Source organism: Mustela lutreola, chromosome 7 (assembly GCF_030435805.1).
Source record: "Mustela lutreola isolate mMusLut2 chromosome 7, mMusLut2.pri, whole genome shotgun sequence".
In the NCBI taxonomy this organism is placed as follows: domain Eukaryota; kingdom Metazoa; phylum Chordata; class Mammalia; order Carnivora; family Mustelidae; genus Mustela; species Mustela lutreola.
Window position 1 is genome coordinate 106,608,683 of NC_081296.1, and position 21,206 is coordinate 106,629,888.

Below are 21,206 nucleotides of genomic sequence, written 5' to 3' on the forward strand. Positions count from 1 at the left end.
CTCCCTCCCCCTGTGCCTGCTAATTCCCCTGCTTGTGCTCTCTCTATCAAATAAATAAAATCTTGAAAAAAAAGAATTTACTATAAGAAACTGATGTTAAGAACACGGATAGAAAAGGATGGAAGAGGGAGAAACCTTGAGATAGTGGTCTTACATTTTTGAATGTCTAAGAAATCTGGAAAGCTTACTGATGATGTAGGCTCTACTCCCACAGATTCTGGTTCAGCAGGTCTGGGGGAGGGGTCTGGGATTTCTCCCAAGGTGCCATAGCTAGTAAATGGCTCTGCTGAAGTTAGAACCCAGGTCTATCTCCCCCTAGAGCCATGGACTCTGTACCCTCAATCTACTCCATGGCTATCTGGAGATAAGAGCTGGGTCAGGATACCGCCAAGGAATTAACATCAGGGATATCCAGGAAATTGTACAAGGCACAGCTCATGTCAGATCCAGGCTTTGAATTCATGCTGCACCACCAGAGGGCCATATAATGGAAGACTGAAGACCTGGCAATTTTATGGGCTACTTTACGGCTGACCGGGCTCCATCTCCTACTACCACCTCCCCAAAGATCAAACAGTTGTCCTTTGACCATCTGGCAAGTAGCCCAGCTCTTCCTGGTCCCATTTGCCCTGCCTCAGAGAAAAAGAGACGTGAGTCTTCGCTCCGAACACTACAGTTCTGCTTGTACCCATTGCTTGCTCCTGTTGGAATGGGCAGAAAGGACAACACATATCAAACATCTGAAAATGTCCCCTGTTAACAGAGCCATCTAGTTTCTCCGAGTTTCCATCTGTTGAATTGAAAGCTCAAAGAACAGCAGAATGTTCTCATAGGCAGCATTCCCATGCCTTGCTGGGCATACTTTAGGACACAATTAGTAAGCTGTGATAGAAACGAAAGCACCTTCCTCATGGAGTCCCAAGGCGGGGAATTCAGAGGCCACTGCCAGTGGGGAGTTCAACTCCCCTCCTTTCATTTCTGGGGCCTTGCAAGACCTGAGAGACCAACCCTCAATTCCCCCCATACCTCCTCTGATTCGACCCTGGGCTTTCAGTCTCTGATTGCTCCTTACACAATTTACATCAGGAGTTGGCAATCTTTCAGGAATCTCATTCCAAGCATTCATTCATCATTCCATTATGGAAACAAGAGTGCAGTTGCCAATCCTCTGCCTGAGGCAAAAGGGCCTGAGACCATAACTAGAGCCACCAAAGATCCACTATTCTCTCTTAGATCTTCTACATCTCCTGACAAGAGAAAGCAAATTTTTTCCAAGTCCCTTCCTTGAAGGGAGAAGCTTCCCCAGACCTTGTATCATGTAAGTCTCAAAATCATATATTGAACTGTTATTGATAAACACCAAGATTACCTGTTAGACCCCCTTAGATGTCATCTCCTCTCGACAGCACGCTGCTTTTTTTCCAATCGAGGTATAATTAGCATGTAACATTCTAGTAGTTTCAGGCGAACAACACAATGATCTGTTAGTTGTGTATGTTACCAAATGATCACCACAGTAAGTCTAGGTAACATGGTCACCACATGTAGTTTCAGTTTTGTGTTCTTATAATGAGGACTTTTAAGATCTATGCTCTTAGCAACTTTCAAGTACAAAACAGAATCGTCAACTTTAGTCATCATGTTATACATATGTTTCTAGGACTTAGTTATCTTATAACTGGAAGTTTGTACCTTTTGACCCCCTTCACTATTTTGTCCACCCCCAGTCTCCTGCCTCTGGAAACCACCAATCTGTTCTATCTATGAGCTTTGTTTTGTTTTGTTTTTAGATTCCATGTATAAGTGAGATTATATGGTACTTCTCTTTCTCTGTCAGACTTATTTCACTTAGCATAATGCCCTGAAGGTCCATCCATGTTGTCCAAATGGCAAGATTGCCTCCTTTTTGTGACGAAATAATATTTTTTTTGGCTAAATAATATTCTATTTTAATATGATACATATATATGCCACATATATTCATATAATATATATATGTTACCTGTTTTTCATCCCTTCATCTGTCAGTGGACACAGGTTGCTCCATGTCTTGGATATGATAAGTAATGCTGCAACCAGCTTCTTAAAAGTAATAAATTCTTGCTGCCGCCACCCCCTCATAAACCTCTCACTTCTTGCCCCACCCCCTCATAAACCTCTCACTTCATGCCCCACGCCCTCATAAACCCCTCACTTTGTCCCTCACAATCTGGCTCTGCTCCTATCACAACAAACTGGATGGTCCAATCCTCTACAGTCTACACCTCTGATTCCTGCAGAATTTGGCATGTTTGGCCCTACTTCTTGAGGGTCTTAGGTTCCCACACTCAGCCCTGCCCTGGTTCAAATCCTGCCTGTCGGTCTGGGTGGCTCAGTGGGTTAAGTCACTGCCTTCGGCTCATGATCTCAGGGTCCTAGGATCGAGTCCCGCATCGGGCTCTCTGCTCAGCAGGGAGCCTGCTTCCCTCTCTCTCTCTCTCTCTCTCTGCTAGCCTGCCTGCCTACTTGTGATCTCTCTTTGTCAAATAAATAAATAAAATCTTAAAAAAAAAAAAATTCCTGCCTGTCTAGGGCTGCCCCATCTTCTCTGTAGGCTCCTCCTCCCTCTCCTATCTACCCTGGGGGGGATTGTCCTGTTTCAGTCCTGGCTCCTTTGCTTCATTGATTTCTGCATCTCACAGCCCTGTTGGAGAAGAGAGCCTTTCCTTCAGAATCACCCTCTTTGTCCAGAAGTTATGCCTGGCCCTGGGGAACTAATGGTGGCCTGAATTGCTCAGGAAATGTTGCTCTTGGGACACTCTGCAGATGCGTTATCAGGCTTCGGGGGGCACTGTGTCATTTCCACGGCAGGAATCTATCTAGCAACTCTTAAACAAGTGGCCTTTCAGTGTCCTCTGGATTTGCTGCTCTTCCCACCCAGAACCGTGCTATTTTGCCACCTTTAGGGATATCTCCTACCTCTCTGACTTTCCTCCCACTCATATATTCTGTAGAGTGGAAAGAATAATGAAATTCAGGCTAGGAACTCTGGGCTTAGTTCTGGATCCATCACAAACTGTCTCCCTAGGCCTCAGTTTCTCATCAGTGAAGTAAAAGGTGGGTCTAGGTCATCTCTGAGACCCTTCAACATATGCCAAGGAGGCCTCATTGACTCACCACTTTAGAAATGGGAAGATATCAGGGCAGTGGACACAGCAGCTCTCGATCAAAGGATAATGGAATTTTGAGACTGGTGGTCTTCAATAGAGGAGACTGTAATTTGGGAAAATCCACCTATTTGGGGACATGAAAGCTCTATAAGCACTTAGAAACAGATTCTAACCTTAACCAAAAGTGCTATGGAATCTACAGAAAAGCCTTCCTTTAGCTTGTCAGCAGTAGTGTACTGGTGAAAGCTGCAGGAACAGCTGAGCAAACATAATTACAATAACTTCTAAAGTTTGCAAGACTATCATATAAGAAGGAAACAGCCCACACCCCTGGGGTGTCTGTGGGTAATATCTGTGCCTAAGAATTTATACTGGATTATAATAAAGAACAACTGTGGTTTCAGAGCTTTTGCCAGTTCTTTGTATTTTTTCCCAATAAAGCTGTAAAACAAATAATTCCTTGTTTAGCTGAGCCAAGAGTGAATTCTTCTATATGCAAAGTCAGGACACAAGGTCATTTGGAATGGTGGGATAGAGCTCCAGGCCCTCACATGAACTGGGGAGTAGTCCTCAGGTAACTGAGGAGGAAGATGGAGGGAGCAGTTCAAGTGACATCTAGAAGAGAGTAAGTAGGACCAAAGGAAAATTTCCTGGAACTGAGGCAGTAGATCAATTTTCAAAAAATGTTTACATAGTAATGCCAGTTGTTTCCTTCATTGAGATGCAATTAACCTACACCACCTTCTTATTTCTGACAATGTCTATAGCGGGCAACATCTGTTGTCAATGGAATTTGGGTAAATGAAGAGAAAAGAGTGATTCCCAGTTGAAATTGAGTGGGCCCATAGAAAAGACAACAGCTACAGAAGGGTTTGTTACAAACAAGGGTTTGTTACAAACAAGGGGAGATGAGGGTGCCAAAAAAAAGATGAGAATGAAGATACAGAAGAGAGAAAAGTGGTGGGAAAAGTTCCTGAGAAGTTACAGGAATTGGAGCCCATGGTATGAAAGGCAGTACTCTCCTTGACCGGGAGGAAGGACCCTCTCTTTCCCTACACCCTGTCTCAGCAGTTGGCACTACCAATCTGAATCCATCCCTATTTCCAAGCCTCCATATTTGGCACCCTATCTGGGCACACCATTTTTCCGACTTTTCTATTATTATCTGCCTGTCATGTCCTAGTCTCTCAAAGACTATTTTGCCATGCTTCACATGATGTCAGTCAGCTAAAACATAAAGTATCCTAAGACATACTGTCCAATATGCTACTTGCTACATGTGGGTATGGAACACTTGGCAGTGTGGCTAGTCTGAATTGAGGTGTGCTGTTAAGTGTGAAATGAATACCAAATTGTGAGGCTTTGGTATGAAAAAGTGTAAAATAACTCATTAGTTAAATATTGATTAGTGTTGAAATGATAATGTTTTGAATATGCAGGTTTAAATAAACTATATTATTTAAGATTAATTTCACACATTTCTTTATCCTTTTTAAAATGTACCCCCTAAGGGAGCCTGGGTGGCTAAGTTGGTTAAGCGACTGCCTTTGGCTCAGGTCATGATCCCAAGGTCCTGGGATTGAGACCCTCATCGGGCTCCCTGCTCAGCAGGGAGTCTACTTCTCCCTTTGACCCTCCACTTCTTGTGCTCTCTCTCTCTCTCATTCTTTCTCTCTCAAATAAATAAAATCTTAAAAAAAAAGGAAAGGAAATCTCTTTTTTTTTTTTAAGTAAAAGATAAAATGTACCCCCCGAAAATTTAAATTATATTGCTTACATTATATTTCTACCAGAAAGCAATGATCTAGACTAAAGGATAGTGGATTGGATGTACCAGTTACAGTCTTTATGAGAGTATAACCCCCAATTCCTTGGGAAACTGCTGAGGCTATTCTAGATCTTGTAAACCCATTCCTCCCACCCTCGCCACTTCTTCCATCAGCTTCCTGAGAAAGAGCACTGACAGGTGATATTTTGAATTTTGTATAATAAAAAACATCTTTATTTTACCTTTACATTTGATTAATAGTTAAATATAAATTTTCACTCTGAATTTTTTAAGAATTGCTCTATTATTGCATATTTGCCAATGCTGGTATTTTATTATTATTTTTAAAATTTATTTTATTTTTTAGTAATCTCTACACCCAGTGTGGGGCTTGAACTCATGACCCTTAGACTGAGTTGCATGTTCTTCTGACTGAGCCAGCCAGACACCCTAGCAATGTGGGTATTTTAAAGGTTGATATTATTCTGATTCCCAATCCTTAGTATATAATTTTTTGTGTTTTTTTGTAGCCATTTTCTCCACCTCTAAAAGGTTTTAGGCTCTTCTCTTCATCAATGGTGTTTTTAAATATCATGGTATTATAGTTTGGTGTGGGTATTTAATGAGCTCGTGTGTGTGTCTTGGACATCTTATGGGTCATTTCAATCCAGAAACTCATGTTCCTTCATTCTCATACTCTTTATTGGATAATTGTCCTCCCATTCATTTTCTTTGCTCTTTATTTTCCTCTGGATCTTGAAACTCCCTTATCAAACTTTTATTTTTGTATTTTTTGGTTCCAATTGTCCATTTCTGTAATATATTATTTTATATACTGGGATAATTCCTCAGCTTTATTTTCCAACCAATCTACTGAAGATGTACTATTCAACATAGTCCCACTTTCTAATTTTTATTCTCATAGCATCTAGTTCTTATTTCATGGATGCAATATCTTTTTTTTTTAAATCTCTCTGAAGATATGAATTATAGATTTCTAGGGTTTTTAAAAAAAATTTCCTTCCACTTTCTGAATTACTCCTGAAGTTGTGGGCTTTTTTTGTGCAAGGTGATGGCTGACAAACAAGCTTTTTGCATTTGGGGTTCCCCTATATGTCAGTGCCTAAACATCATTTCTCCAGAAAATAGAACTTCTCTTTGGTCTTTAAGGGACACACAGGAAGCAGGATAAGGAAAGAGGGCTATTGGTATTGACAGGGTGTGTTAGGGCTCAGGGAGGAGAGGCCTTCTCTTTAATGTGTGGACTTTGACTTAACTCCCTGCCTTATTATTTATTTATTTAAAGTAAAATCTATGGCCAACATGGGGCTTGAACTCATGATCCCAAGATCAAGAGTCACATGTTCTATCAACTGAACCAGCCAGGCATCCCTCTTCCCCTTTTTAAAAAAGAATCTGCTCCCTCCTTCTCTACTCCTCTGTATCTAGAATTCCTAGGTGTGTAGCTTTCTCAGCTTCTACAAAAAGCAAAGAAATGGCCAATGTGCTTGAGACGGCAGGAGATATAAGGGGTAGGAGGTGAGGAATACGTGTTCTACTACAGGGTAAGTCGAAATCAGGGGATTGGATCACTTATGCATACTTGGATCTCTCTTGATGTCATCAGCCTCCCATCCCACCACCTTCTGCACAACTGCAGGTGTAGCCATGTTCTGAATCTCTCCAGGAACCTGGGGGGTGGGGTGCTACTTGACTTGTTTCTCTCATATTCTCTCTAGGCATTCAGGCAGCAAGCTCCTCTGCATTGCTGTATCAGTCATCTCTCTACAACACATTCCCATCTTGCACGCACCGGTTTTCATTCTCCAAATCTCTATAGCAGTATGTTGAAGTTGAACTTTGACTTTGTTATTTACCAAAATCTACCATTGGAGTTCGGTTTTAGTCCTGGCCTTTGAAAAGCCGAAAAGCCAAACAATTATATCAACATGATTTCTGTCATTTCTGAACCCAGGTATGATCAGTGATCAGGTGATTGAGCTATCACCATATCAAATGAAGTGTACAATATTAGTAATGTGAGCAAGATGAGTCATTAAGACCTTGTTAATATCTGAATATTCACTTTAAAATAACTAGCTGTGTCCTGAGGAAGAAAATCTCCTTATGCAATTTATAGATTGAAATTCTTAGTTTACTAAAGTATATATTTATTACTGCAAAAGCAAAATGCTTTTTACCAATTAATAAGTGGTTGCAAAAGTTATCTATTTAATGTATAAGATAAAAACTTTCAAAAAATAAACAGAAATAGATTAAAATTAATATGAATATTAAGAGGAGATTATTAGCTGGAGAATGCTATGAAGAAAAATATATACTTTTAAAACATTAAAAAAAAGTTTTTTTTTTGAGAGAAAGAGTGTGTGCATGAGTGGGAGGGCAGAGGGAGAGAGAGGATCTCAGGCAGACTCCATGACAAGGACAGAGCCTGACATGTGGCTGGATCTCACAACTCTGAGGTCATGACTGAGCCAAAAATCAAGAGTCAGAGGCTCAGCCGACAGGCACCCAGGTACCTCAATACAACCTTTTGAAACAACAAATACATATGAGAATTTAAATAATAATACAAGGCAGAATAATAGAAACTTATTTACAATTCCAATCTTTTGCTGAATTGTTGGATGCAGAGACATTTGTAAAACTAGACAAAATAACTTAGAGGAATTAAATTTCATTTTTAATTATTCAATTTCATTAGGCCTTGTGTCTTCTATGAAACTGTTCTATTTGTGAATTGCTCACATCTTGTGAAAATGAGTAGGAAGCAGAATATCAATGTTGCTACTTCAAATTTTTACAAGAAAGAAAATACTAAATTCTGAACTACAGCATACGTAAGTCATCTTTTACTCAATCATAATAAAGAGTAAAAAGCATGTGAAGAAAAGGAGAAATTATTACTAGTAATCAAACATGTTGTTTCTCAGGGACACCTGGGTGGCTCAGTGGGTTAAGCTTCCGCCTTTGGCTCTGGTCATGATCTCAGGGTCCTGGGATCAAGCCCTACATCGGGCTCTCTGCTCAGTGGGGAGCCTGCTTCCCACCGCCCCCACTGCCTCTCTGCCTACTTGTGGTTGCTCTCTCTGTCAAATAAATAAATTTTTAAAAAATTCTTAAAAACAACAACAACAAAAACATGGGGTGCTTAGGTGGCTCAGTGGGTTAAGCCTCTGCTCTCGACTCAGGTCACAGTTTCAGGGTCCTGGGATCAAGCCCCACATCGGGCTCTCTGTTAGTTGGGGATCCCGCATCCACCCCCCTCTCTGCCTGCCTCTCTGCCTACTTGTGATCTCTGGCTAGCAAATAAATAAATAAAATCTTTCAAAAAAAAAAAAAACATGTTTTTTCTTGTTATCAATCTTCAGAACTACAGAATTTTCTCAAGAAGACAACGCTCCATGATTTTGAGTCTATAGAGGCCAAAACTATAAATGGAATTTGTCCAAATGATGATTGAGTACCGACGTTTTCAGTAGTTGAACACAAAAGAGTTTTACTTTGTTTTGTTTTTGAACACAGATTTTTTTGCAACTTGCCTGAGCTATGGATTCTAAGTACAAAGTTCCTTCTAGAAAAATTAGGCACATCAGTTTGGATTTGGGTCCTGCTGGGCTGGAAATACTACATACAAAGGTTGTGTGAAGACTTGACTTTGATCAAACAGCTCCTTTAACACTAAACAGCTTCTATTTCTATCTTAAATAAAGAGGGTGAATGGCAAGTTCCTAATTCCCTTTCTTTCAGGTGAATCCGATGAAGAGTGACAGGAGGAGCCCGCCCTCTCCTGCTCACCACTATGTCTGTAACCTCATTGCACTATTCTTACTTTCTAAAGGCTATGAACAGACCATCATCTCCTAAACCCAAAGCCTCTATACTGTGGTTCCACAATGTCAATGACAATTACCTGACACTTTAAGTCACTAGGTTTCCATTATATAAATGTTTCTTCAATCAGATTTGCTGTGATTTTAGTCATGTGAGACCCAGAACTCTCTTGGCAGCCAAGTAAATTAGAAGTAAAGTTCAAAAGTAATCAGGACCCATCCATCACAGAGTCTGCAGGACATGTCCAAGGAACTGAACAAAATGCAGAATTAGCACCTTGTAAAATAACAGAGCAGAGTATAACTCAGGATTTGGGGTGGGGTGGAGCGGTGCAGCCTAACAGGAACACAATTCAATAGTTGCTTGCAGAGAAAGTCGTTAGCATCATGGTGTATGCCAAAAAGGACACCAAACAGTTTTGCCTTGAAATGACAAGTGTCTTTTATATGATATCTGATGTAAGGAGCCTTCTATACTTCCATTCAGGGTTAAATGCTGCAATTAGAGGGCAGGCAGTGCAATCGGAGATACAGATAGCAATTCAAATAGATCTATTTTTAGCCTTTCAGAGCCTCTTGTGTTGACCTATTGCCACATTTGTAGATGAGGATTTAAGGACACATTTTTTTTCAAGTGCTAAACCATCAAATGCCTGCCTATCCCCAGAAAAGAAAGAGAAAGGGGGAAAAAAAAGAGGGAGAGGGAGGAAGAAACCAAGAAAGGAAGGAAGGAAGGGGATATAGGGGCAATGATATTAAGTCTGTTTCTGAAAATATTTAAGCATGTTTCTCAGGAAGTGGCTTGCTTCAATGAGATTGCATTGTCACCATCAATCAAGTTTTAACATGCAGGAATCAAAGGAGATAACATTTTACTTTAGGCAGTTACTTAACAGAGTAAGAAAGACTTGATAACTCAGTGATAACATCACAATGGGGCAATATCCTATAATAATAGTAGTAGTAGTAATAGCAGTGGTAGTTGTCGTAGTAGTAGTTCTACTACTCTACTACTACGACAACTACCACTGCTATTACTACTACTACTACTACTACGACAACTACCACTGCTATTACTACTACGACTAGTACTACTAAAATCTTGCTACTCCTCCGACCTAATTACAAGTCAGCAATCTTTAATATTGCGAGAGAGTGACCTCAGGAACCCTATACAGTTGGCAGTGCTGACAGATTGTGTTTCTGCACAATACTGTCAAACTTCTAATATTTGATTACTAACACTTTTTTGTAATAAAATTGGAAGAATATTTATAATTTCATAAAACTTCAGATTTTTTGGGGGTACCCTGGAAATTCAATCAATGGCAATGCTATTTGGTGGTAGCCTTTGCTTTGGAGGTCTAACTGGATTTAAACTTTCATCCAGTTGGCATCGGCATGTGCTCACAGCTCTACTTTCTCTTTGTCTCTGTGGAATTTCACTTTTTAAAATTCCTTTATTGAAAGAAAAAAATAGAACTGTTATAAAATGTAGCACTCCCCACCCTCCTGCCTTGTGGTCAGGTCTCAAACAAAACTGCTAGTTTCACCTTGCTTTGACAGTTTCTCCCCTGGTTCCCACCAAGGTGTGAAACTTCTGGTCTTAACGGTTTTACAGCCAGTGCCTTTTAATCTCCCACAGTGCTCCTCCCTTGCTGTGCTCACTGCTGAACAATGCACGCTTGTATCACACAGAACCATTGATCTCACTTCTGCACACTTCTAATACAGCAGCATGGGGAGCTGGAGGTAATACATGAGGTAAATTATGGGTGCAAAGCCTCATATTACTAACTGATGCCGGCTTGAAGTATTCCTCGGCTTTCCTGGCTCTTTTTGTTCCATCGCCCTCATATTTTCTGTTTTCTGACCCTGGACTGACACTGTCCTGTCCTTCCTATTAGGCTGAGCCAAAGGACTGCTTTTGACCTACAAAAATGGAAATTTCACCTCATTCAACCCAACAAGGCTGAGACGTTTCTTTGTCCATCAGAGAAGATGCCAACCACTTGTCATGCTGGGAAGCTGTTCAAAACCTGTATAAACCCTTACTATACTGGGGAAATTTCCATTTTTAAAATCCTATTCTCCCTAGGGTAATTCCAGAAACTCACTTTTCCAGATTTCTTGAGACTAGAATATATGAATATGGAAATTAATGGTGAAAAAATTATGACTTTCAGAGAAGATGAATCCTCTTCTTCAATCAGATGCAAGATTTTTCATAATTTTGGGCACCTGGGTGGCTCAGTGGGTTAAGCCTCTGCCTTCAGCTCAGGTCATGATCTCAGGGTCCTGGGATCGAGTCCCACATCGGGCTCTCTGCTCAGCAGGGAGCCTGCTTCCTCCTCTCTCTCTCTGCCTGCCTCTCAGCCTACTTGTGATCTCTCTCTGTCAAATAAATAAATAAAATCTTTAAAAAAAAAAAAGATTTTTCATAATTTTTTAAAGATTTTATTTATTTATTTGACAGAGATTACAAGTAGGCAGAGAGAGAGGAAGGGAAGCAGGCTCTCTGCTGAGCAGAGAGCCCAATGCGGGGTTTGGTTCTAGGACCCTGGGATCATGACCTGAGCCGAAGGCAGAGGCTTTAACCCACTGAGCCACCCAGGCGCCCCAGATGCAAGATTTTTGACTCAGAAGAAAATGTCAGGAAGAGCTATTCTTCCTATAAGGAGAGATAGGGGTAGAGGTAGGGACTGGGAGGAGGAGGAAATTCTAGGACGCTTTAATAAAGTTCTATTTCTTGACGTGGGTGGTGGTTATATGGAAGCTTGCTTTGCAATAATTCTTTTATGCTTTGTGAATTTTTTTGATTGTGCATTATTTTTCATTAATTTTCTTTTTTTAATTCAACTCTGGCAAAGATAGGGGGAGACAAGGAGCTTCCAGAAGGCAGACTGGCTCTGGAACTTGTCCTGAGCCCTGATGTTTACTGTGCTCTGTAGGAGGAGTCGTGTGGGGAATGGGGGTCTAGCTCTTAGCCTTTAGCCTCCAAGCTTATTTCTCTGGCTTTCCTAATGTTCTGTGAACTATCCTTTAGTAAATACTCTTCCTGCTCTAATGAGTTAGAAAAGGTTCTTGCATTGCAAATAAGAGCTCTGGCTGATAAAAGGGAGTTCAGATTCTTTTCAGGTGACATCTTAATTGATGCTGAGAAAGCTGTCCTTGAGACCACCAGAATGCTGGCTTCATGGTACCTCCAGACCCTAGAGATTCCTCTATTCCACAAGCAGGGCAAATAGGGTTGAAACCATGCATAGCATAGTTTCTGCTGCTTTGGATCAATTATCATCTTCTCTGAAAGTCATAATTTTTTCACCATTAATTTCCACTATTTCCCTTCCCACACTGCTCCCCAGAAAATACACACACACACACACACACACACACACACCCCACCCCCACCCTGCAACCCAGGATACCCAGGAATATGTGAAAGTCATGACATACTTGTATACCACTAGAAGATTCAGGGAGAGAGATATTCGTCTGTTTTGTTCAGTGCTACATCAGAGCATTTAGAATGGTGCCTGGCACATATCAGATACCCAATAAATATATAAATTAATGAGTACCCTGTCCTGAAACACACTATTAATTCACCTAATGAAGAACAAATGCTTATGTGACTGACATGCTAGTGAACGCACTGGGTGGGGGATGTTGGGGGAATGCCCCTTCCCCCAACCCTCAGAATAGACTCCCTTAGAGCTTTTCTTTAGTGGAGATGTGTGGCAATGCAGGCAGGAGCAGTTTTGTTTTGTTTTACCAGTTAGCAGTGTTTTCCCTCTATCAGTCTCAGTTTCAGGTTAAACAGGAGGGAGGCAGCAATAATGCAGAATGGTAGGTGAGATGTTCAGATAGTGCCCACATCTTCTGTCCAGTCTAGTGCCCTGACACAATGGTTATGAATCAATGTTGACCATAAATAAGGCAATATTTGGGTGGCTATGATCTAATCAATATCAGATTCTATCACACTCTCCAGTGGCTTTTCGTCAGACTGGGAATTAAGTCCTCTCTACGATCTGGCCCCTACATGGTCCTTGCCCCTAAGTGACACTGCCTCGCCTGCCTCTCTGACCACCCTGCAGTTGCCTCCTCCTCTCGAGCCCCACTGGCCTCCAACATAAGCTTCTTCCCATTCTTGGTCCTTTCTCCCATCATTTCCTCTTCTAGCTATGCTCTCTTTCTCCCTTTTCCTTCCTGTCCTTCCTTCTCTCTCTCTTTTTTTCTGCCATCTCCACTAGATTCTTAGCTCCATGAAAGCAGGAGCTTGTTGATGCCATTCGCCCTTGTATCCCCAGTGTCTGAAACAGTGCTTCACATACAACAGGCATGCAATACACATTTGCTTAAGGAATACATTAATCTTGACCTTTAGAAGCCAGGCTGACATCATTCCTTTCCAGGGTAAAATATTAGATCCCACACATTAAGCAATCTTGGTAGATTTTTCATAATTCTGGAGAAACTATGTGTAATGCAAAAACCAAGCTTCCTGAGAAAAGCGTTCGTTAGAATTATGGTCTGGGATATCATTGGCTGAAGGAATATGAAAACAGGAAGTGTTCTGAGCAGCTGAAATTCACCTTAGTGGACCTAGATGACCAAGAAAAAATTTGGCATTTCGTCATCCAGAACATTAGATTTAGTACTGTTAATGTAAACATTGGAAACCCCCAATGTCTTTCATACACACTTTAGGGAACGATTATTCAAACAAACATGCTTCCCTTCCTAAGGGCCAGCTTGTATATTACTGCCCTTAATTCTTATAGCAGCCCTTTCAGCAGGGCCTGTTATTATGCCCATTTTAGGGGGTGAAGAAATTGAGCTCAAAGAAATCAAGCAATTTGCTCAAAGAGAGAAAGCAGGTCTGTCATCAGAGCAGTTAGGAATTTTTACTAGGCTCAGAAATGAACAACAACAGTAATGTATATGGGCTAAAGTCCTCGCAGACTCCAGAAAAAAATTCCCAGCTACTTCAAGGCTGGAAGATGGTGACTCTGTTACCAGTCCTGCAGCCCACCAGATGTGACAGCTGATGAGTCACTTAAGATTACAGATGACATAAAAACGCAGACAATAAGAAAGAATCTATTTGGTTAAAGATATTTTTCAGCAAAATGCTAGAATATAAAAGCTCTTGGTGGATTTTTGGTTGGTTTTAAAGGATTAACTACACCAAACTCAAAAGTAGCTGAGAGAAAAAGAAAGAGTTGGAGATACGTACCTAATGATGCAAGCAACATTCAATGACTATCTGGCAGAAACATAGCTCATATCAGGAAATTTGTAAGATATCATCTGGAACACATGATCCATTTTTCATGTACCAGAGTAACAGATTTGCTGTGACCCTAAGAAAGCTAAAGCTTCAGGTCTCCCAGGTAACTTTCAAGGATCTGTACCCAATTTTGTATGCTTTCTACATTTTATCTTAAAGGAAGGCCTCATAGAAACTTAAATAAATGCCCATTATTGCTTTAGAGGAAGGTTCCCTGTTTTATGGAATGGGTTAGCATGTAAGTTATAGTTTGTGGTCTTAAAATAGTAGGGTGGTACACTCACTTTTTTCTTTTCATTAGCCATTAATGATAAGAAATAAAATACAAGATGTGAGTAAAAAAAGAAGGAGGAGGAGAAAGGGAAGGGAAGGGAAAGTAAAGAAAAGAGAAGAAAGGAAGAAAGAAAAAAGGCCCCATAAAATCTGGTCAGTTTGTCCATGCCCCACATGGGAAAAAGAGGTAAATTAAATAGTCCTGAGAAAGCTAACAGAAGATTAGCCACTGCTGAGAGGTTGCACCACTATGTCCCAAATCTGCTTAACTTTCTTTACACATATTCAGGGTTAGGCTGGGTTGGCGGGTTGTTTGGTGTTTATTAATCAAACATAACACAAAAATGAGAATTTAAGTAAACCTTTGTTAGTCATTTAATACATTTTAGAGGCTAATTTTTAAGGTTATCAAAGTGGACTTCAATAGGACAAAATGATACTGTAATTTCATTTTCAACACAAAAACAATGAACTTGACTATGCTGTCTCATTCAGCTCATACCTCAGGATTTTGTGGTGTGAATTGACTTTTACATAAAATTAACTTAATTCTTTATTTTTTTACTTGGCAATATATACTAGAGAAGACCTACAAGAAACACTATTGTATTATTAAAGTTATTCTGAGTCTGTTTTACATAGAATTTTTAAAACATTAACTCATGTTCACACCTAGATATAAAGACAATGGACATTCTAACTGGTCCCAAAATGATATGTACAACATTAGTTAGAACACACAAAAAATGACAAGAGAACATTTACCTTGCCAATCAGATTAATAGAACCAATAGAGGAAGTGGTTCATCCAGAGGGTCATCATACTCATCAAAATTATGAGTGTAAATAACTTTAAAGTTTTTGTTTTTTGAAAGCTTCAGTTAAGTTCCAAGAGTCATCAGAGCTTTATTCCCTGAGCAGTGGAACAGGGAGCTTTGAATTCCTTCTTCTTAGTCTAAACTGGGGAGTTCTCAGAATCTTAGAGTCATCGGTTATTTTTGTGGAGGCTTAAGAAAGAGAAACAAATAGAACACTTAACTTGTACTGCCAATATCTTTTTCCATTTTTCCATTTCCTGGTGAAACCTGAGTGTGCTATGTGTGCATGCATGTATGTGTGTGTGTATCCGTGTCAGTGTGGCAACAGTGCTGATAGTATTTGGGGTGGTGGAGGGAGTCTGTTTGAAGCATAATTTTAACCCCAGGTCTTGGTCAGATCTTACCTTATCTCCACCTCATCATGAGATACATCACATTGCCCCCCACCCTCCACTTCCCCACTCACCTAACAACCCCCACCCATGCACACCTCACAGTGTCTGTGGTTTATCTTTTCCAACCAAAAATAGATTTTAATGGGGGAATGAGAAGAAAGGAAGGAAGGAAGGAAGAAAGATGGAGAGGAAAGGAGGGTGGGAGGGAGGGAGGAAGGAGGAAGAAAGGAAAGGAAAGGAAAGAAAGGGTGCCTGGGTGGCTCAGTGGGTTAAGCCGCTGCCTTCGGCTCAGGTCATGATCCCAGGGTCCTGGGATCGAGCCCCGCATCGGTCTCTCTGCTCAGCTGGAAGCCTGCTTCCTCCTCTCTCTCTCTGCCTGCCTCTCTGCCTACTTGTGATCTTTCTCTGTCAAATAAATAAATAAAATCTTAAAAAAAAAAAAAAAGAAAGGAAAGGAAAGGATGGAAGAAAGAAAGAAAGAAAGAAAGAGCGAGCTACCACCAAGACCATAATCACTAACCAACCATTGATGCTCCTCATGGCCCACCTCTATCCTAGAAAGAAGGACACCCCCAGAAGTGAAGTTGGAGACTGTTATCCTTCATGATTATAGATGCAAAAACTTTTAAAAAATATTAATAAACAGAATTTAGCCATATACAGATAACTTACACCATGACTAAGTGGGTCTTCTTCCAGGAATGCAACCTGGTTCAATGTATGAATACCACCATATTAAATGATACAGTAAAATCTACTATATTAAATATACCATATTAAGTGATACAGAAAAAAATCACCTGATAAATCTAAAACTCATTTGTGTTTTGTGATATTCAGAAAAAACCCTCAGAAAAATAGGAGTAGAGGAGAAATTCCTCAACCTGCAAATAAGCATCTACAAAAAAACTTAGAACTAACATTATACTTATTAGTGAGACTGCTTTTCCCCTAAGATCAGAAACCAAGCAAGGATACCTACTCTCACCAACCTTATTCAACACAATGCTGAAATTTCTATTTTGTACATTAAGAAAAGGAAATGAGATGCATACACAACAAAGAAGAAATAAATCCTATTTGCTGATGACATATGCAGAAAATCCCAAGGACTACAACAAACTAACTAACTAACTAACTAACAAAACTCCTAAAACTATTAAGTGAATCTGATGAAGTGATAGGTTACAAGATAAACATATACAAATCAATTATATGTTCATATACTAGCAATATACAAATAGACACCAACCTGTATAATTGTTAAAAAAAAATGCTTAAGTATAAATCTAAGAAAATATGTGCAAGAATTGTGTGCTGAAAGCTACAGAATGTTGGTGAAAGAAATCAAGGGAGATCTAAATAAATGAAGAGACATACTGAGTTTACAGATTGGAAGACTCACTCTAACAAAGATGTCAGTTCTCCCAAATTGATGAGGTTTAATATAATCCCTATCAAGGGACAGGAGCAAGATGACAGAGGAAAAGGAGACCTAAATTTCTTCTGGTCCCAGGAATTCAGTTAGATATCAAAACATTCTGAACACCTAGAAATTCAACAGTAGATCAAAGAAAAGAATAACAGCAATTTCTTTTTTAAAAAAGATTTTATTTATTTATTTATTTGTCAGAGAAAGAGAGAGAGAGTGAGAGTGTGCACAAGCAGGCAGAGTGGCAGGCAGAGGCGGGGAGAGAAGCAGGCTCCCTGACGAGCAAGGAGCCCAATGTGGGACTCGATCCCAGTGCCCTGTGATCATGACCTGAGCCGAAGGCAGTGGCATAACGAACTGAGCCACCCAGGCATCCCTGTAACAGCAATTCTATGAAGAGAAAAGTGACCACTTTATTGAAGGTAGGACGTGCAGAGAAGTGAATCCGAGGTGATATTTTGGAAGATAGACTGCCAGGGGATAGGGAGCCTCTGTCAGCCAGTTCCTGGCAAGTGATAGAGCCCTGGAGCACAAAATCAGAACTTTTAGAAGTCTGCTCCATTGAGAGACATGGCTCCAGTGGCTAAGAAGGGGGAGGAATCCTCTCTGGGTCAGTGTGGTCTCAGGATCTCGGGTTCACAGAAACACCAGAACTGCCCGAGTGGGGCTGAGCTCCCAGGTATTGGAGCAGGGAAGCCAGCTTCAGGGATGGGGCTGAGGAGTGGGGTCTCAGCTCGGGCTTGCCACAAACCATGATCTGAGGCACAGTCAGACCACTACTCTTTGAGCAGGGACCCCACAAGTAACAGATCCTGTGAGACTATCCCCCTTCCTCCCCTGGGAGGAGCGCCCTGGGACCATGCTGCAGGAATCTGCTGGGTTTGGAGAGTCCAAACTGGGCCATGCACCAGAGATAGAAACACTCAGTCACAGGCCAGATGAGCACGGAGCACAGACAAAAACCCAGGGACAGGAGTGATTGACTGCTTTTCTCTGAGGGCTCACTGAAGTGGAAGGGCCGTGACCTCTCGGCTCCTCTAGTAGTAGAGAGTGGGAGGCCGCCATTTTCATTTTTGTCCTCCAAAGCTGTATGGAAACCTTTCAGGGAAAAAAAGCTACTGAGAGCAAACCTGAGCAGGTTACTTAGCCTGGCCCCTGGCAAGGGCAGTGTAGTTCCACCTCAGGCAAAAACATTTGAGAATCACTGCAACAGGCCTCTCCCCCAGAAGATCAGCAAGACCATCCAGTCAAGAACTAGTTTACAGATCATTGAGAACCATGGAACTCCAGAGCTAAGGGAATGCAACATATAGAATTCATGTCTTTTTTCCCCATGATTCTTTTGTCTTTCAAAGTTAAATTTTAAATGTTCTTTATTTTTTTTCCTTTTATGTTTTTAAAATTTTTTCCTCTTTCCTATTTTAACTGACATCTTATCAATGCCTTTTTAAAAATCTTTTTTAGTTTTTATTTGTATAGTCATATTCTATCCCTTCATTGTATTTAGCCTTATTTTTTTTGTGTGTATATATATACACATATATATATATGTGTGCATATATATATGTGTGTGTGTGTGTGTGTGTTTCTTTCTTTAAAACTTTGGGATACAGTTTCTTCTAACACACCAAAATATACTATAAATCTAGTGTATGCCTTTGTTCTAGTATTCCAGCCTGATCACATTCTCTCCTTTTCCAAAAAAAATTTTTTTCTTTCCTTTTTCAACCAACTTCTTATCTTATCAATTCCTTTTTTAAAATCTTTAAAAATTTTCATCTTTACAGTCATATTCCATCCTTTCATTATATTTACCCTTATTTTTGGATATATATAAGTTTTTATTACTTTAAAGTTTTGGGAGGCAGTTTCTCCTAACAGACCAAAATACACCCAAAATAAAGTGTGTAGCACTGTTCTATTCATCAGCTTGATCATATGTATATTTTTTCCTTTCTTTTCCTCCCGGTTTTGGGTCACTTCTGATTTGTTTAGTTTGCACTTTCTGAGGTTGTTGTTACCATTTTAGCATTTTGTTCTCTCATTCATCTATTCTTCTCTTGACAAAATGACAAGGCAGAAAACTCACCTCAAAAAAGAACAAGAGGCAGTACCAACTGCTAGGGACCTAATCAATACGGACATTAGTAAGATGTCAGAACTGGAGTTCAGAATGGCAATTATAAACATACTTTTTTGGTGAGAATATTTGCATCTATGTTCATCAGGGATGTTGGTTTGTAATCCTCCTTTTTGATGGGATTTTTGTCTGGTTTGGGGGTCAAGGTAATGCTGGCCTCATAAAATGAGTTTGGAAGTTTTCCTTCCATTTCTATTTTTTGGAAGGGTTTCAGGAGAATAGGTATTTATTCTTCTTTAAATGTTTGGTAGAATTCCCTCTGGGAAGCCATCTGGCTCTGGACTCTTTTTTGTTGGGAGATTTTTGATTACTGCTTCAATTTCCTTACTGGTTATGGGTCTGTTCAGGTTTTCTATTTCTTCCTGGTTCAGTTTTAGTAGTTTATACATCTCTAGAAATACATCCATTTCTTCCAGATTGTCAAATTTGCTGACATATAGTTGTTCATAATATGTTCTTATAATTGTTTGTATTTCTTTGGTGTTGGTTGTGATCTTTCCTCTTTCCTTCATGATTTTGTTAATTTGGGTCCTTTCTCTTTTCTTTTTGATAAATCTGGCCAGGGGTTTATCAATCTTATTAATACTTTCAAAGAGGAGCACCTGGGTGGCTCAGTGGGTTAAACCTCTGCCTTTAGCTCAGGTCATGATTTCAGGGTCCTGGCATCAAGCTCTGCATCGGGCTCTCTGCTCAGCAGGGAGGCTGCTTCCCCCTCTCTCTCTGCCTGCCTCTCTGCCTACTTGTGATCTCTGTCAAATAAATAAACAAAATCTTTAAGAATAAAAAAAATACTTTCAGAGAACCAGCTCCTAGTTTTATTGATCTGTTCTACTGTTCTTTTGGTTTCTATTTCATTGGTTTCTGCTCTGATCTTTATTATTTCTCGTCTCCTGTTGGGTTTAAGCTTTATTTGCTGTTCTTTCTCCAGCTCCTTTAGGTTTAGAGTCAGGTTGTATATTTGAGACATTTCTTGTTTCTTGAGAAAGGCTTGTATTGTTATATACTTTCCTCTCAGGACAGCGTTTGCTGCATCCCAAAGATTTTGAATAGTTGTGTTCTCATTTTCAGTTGTTTCCATGAATTTTTAAAATTCTTCTTTAATTTCCTGTTTGATCCACTCATTCTTTAGTAGGATGCTCTTTAGCCTCCATGTATTTGTGTTCTTTCCAACTTTCTTCTTGTGACTGGGTTCTAGTTTTGAAGCACTGTGGTCTGAAAATATGCGGGGATGATCCCAATCTTTTGGTACCAGTTGAGACCTGATTTTTGACGCAGGATGTGATCTATTCCGGAGAATGTTCCATGTGCACTAGAGAAGAATGTGTGTTCTGTTGCTTTGGGATGGAATGTCCTGAATATATCCATGATGTTCATTTGGTCCAGCGTGTCATTTAAAGCTTTTTAAAAATTTTTTATTTTATTTTTTCAGTGTTCCAAGATCCATTGTTTATGCACCACACAGAAATATTAGTTGGCAACACACCCAACCACAGAGACCTGGTAGATCAGAAAGGCCAGGCATGATATATTCAGAACACTAAATGAGAAAAATATGCAGCCAAGAAAACTATATCCAGCTACTGAAAATAGAAGATGAGATAAAAAGCTTTCAGGATCAACAGAAATTTTAAAAATTTGCAAACACCAAACTAGCCCTACAGGAAATATTGAAACGGGTCCTCTAAGCAAAGAGAGAGCCCAAAAGTAACATAGACCAGAAAGGAACAGAGACAATATACAGTAACAGTTATCTTACAGGCAATACAATGGCACTTAATTCATATCTTTCAATAGTTACCCTGAATGTAAATGAGCTTAAATGCCCCAATCAAAAGACATAGGGTATCAGAATGGGTAAAAAATAAGACCCATCAATATACTATCTGCAAGAGACTAATTTAGACCCAAAGACACCTCCAAATTTAAAGTAAGGGGTGGAAAACAATTTACCATGTTAATGGAAATGAAAAGAAAGCTAGAGTGGCAATCCTAATATCAAACAAATTAGATTTTAAACCAAAGACTATAGTTAGAGATGATGAAGGACATAACATCATAAAGAGTCTGCCCAACAAGAAGAC

General features: G+C 40.0%; 1 long non-coding RNA gene across 2 annotated transcripts in view; it reads right to left on the bottom strand.

Annotated features, from left to right (window-relative positions):
• The window catches only part of LOC131836564 (uncharacterized), a 125,779-nt gene that overhangs the window by 65,246 nt on the left and 39,327 nt on the right, over positions 1-21,206 (bottom strand). The window contains exon 1 of one of the 2 annotated variants that reach the window (XR_009355674.1): positions 2,003-2,076. The exons of the other annotated variant lie outside the window; for it this stretch is intronic. This is a non-coding gene — a long non-coding RNA (uncharacterized LOC131836564). Of the gene's footprint in view, positions 1-2,002; positions 2,077-21,206 lie in introns of those variants that run through there. 2 annotated transcript variants of the gene reach the window in all.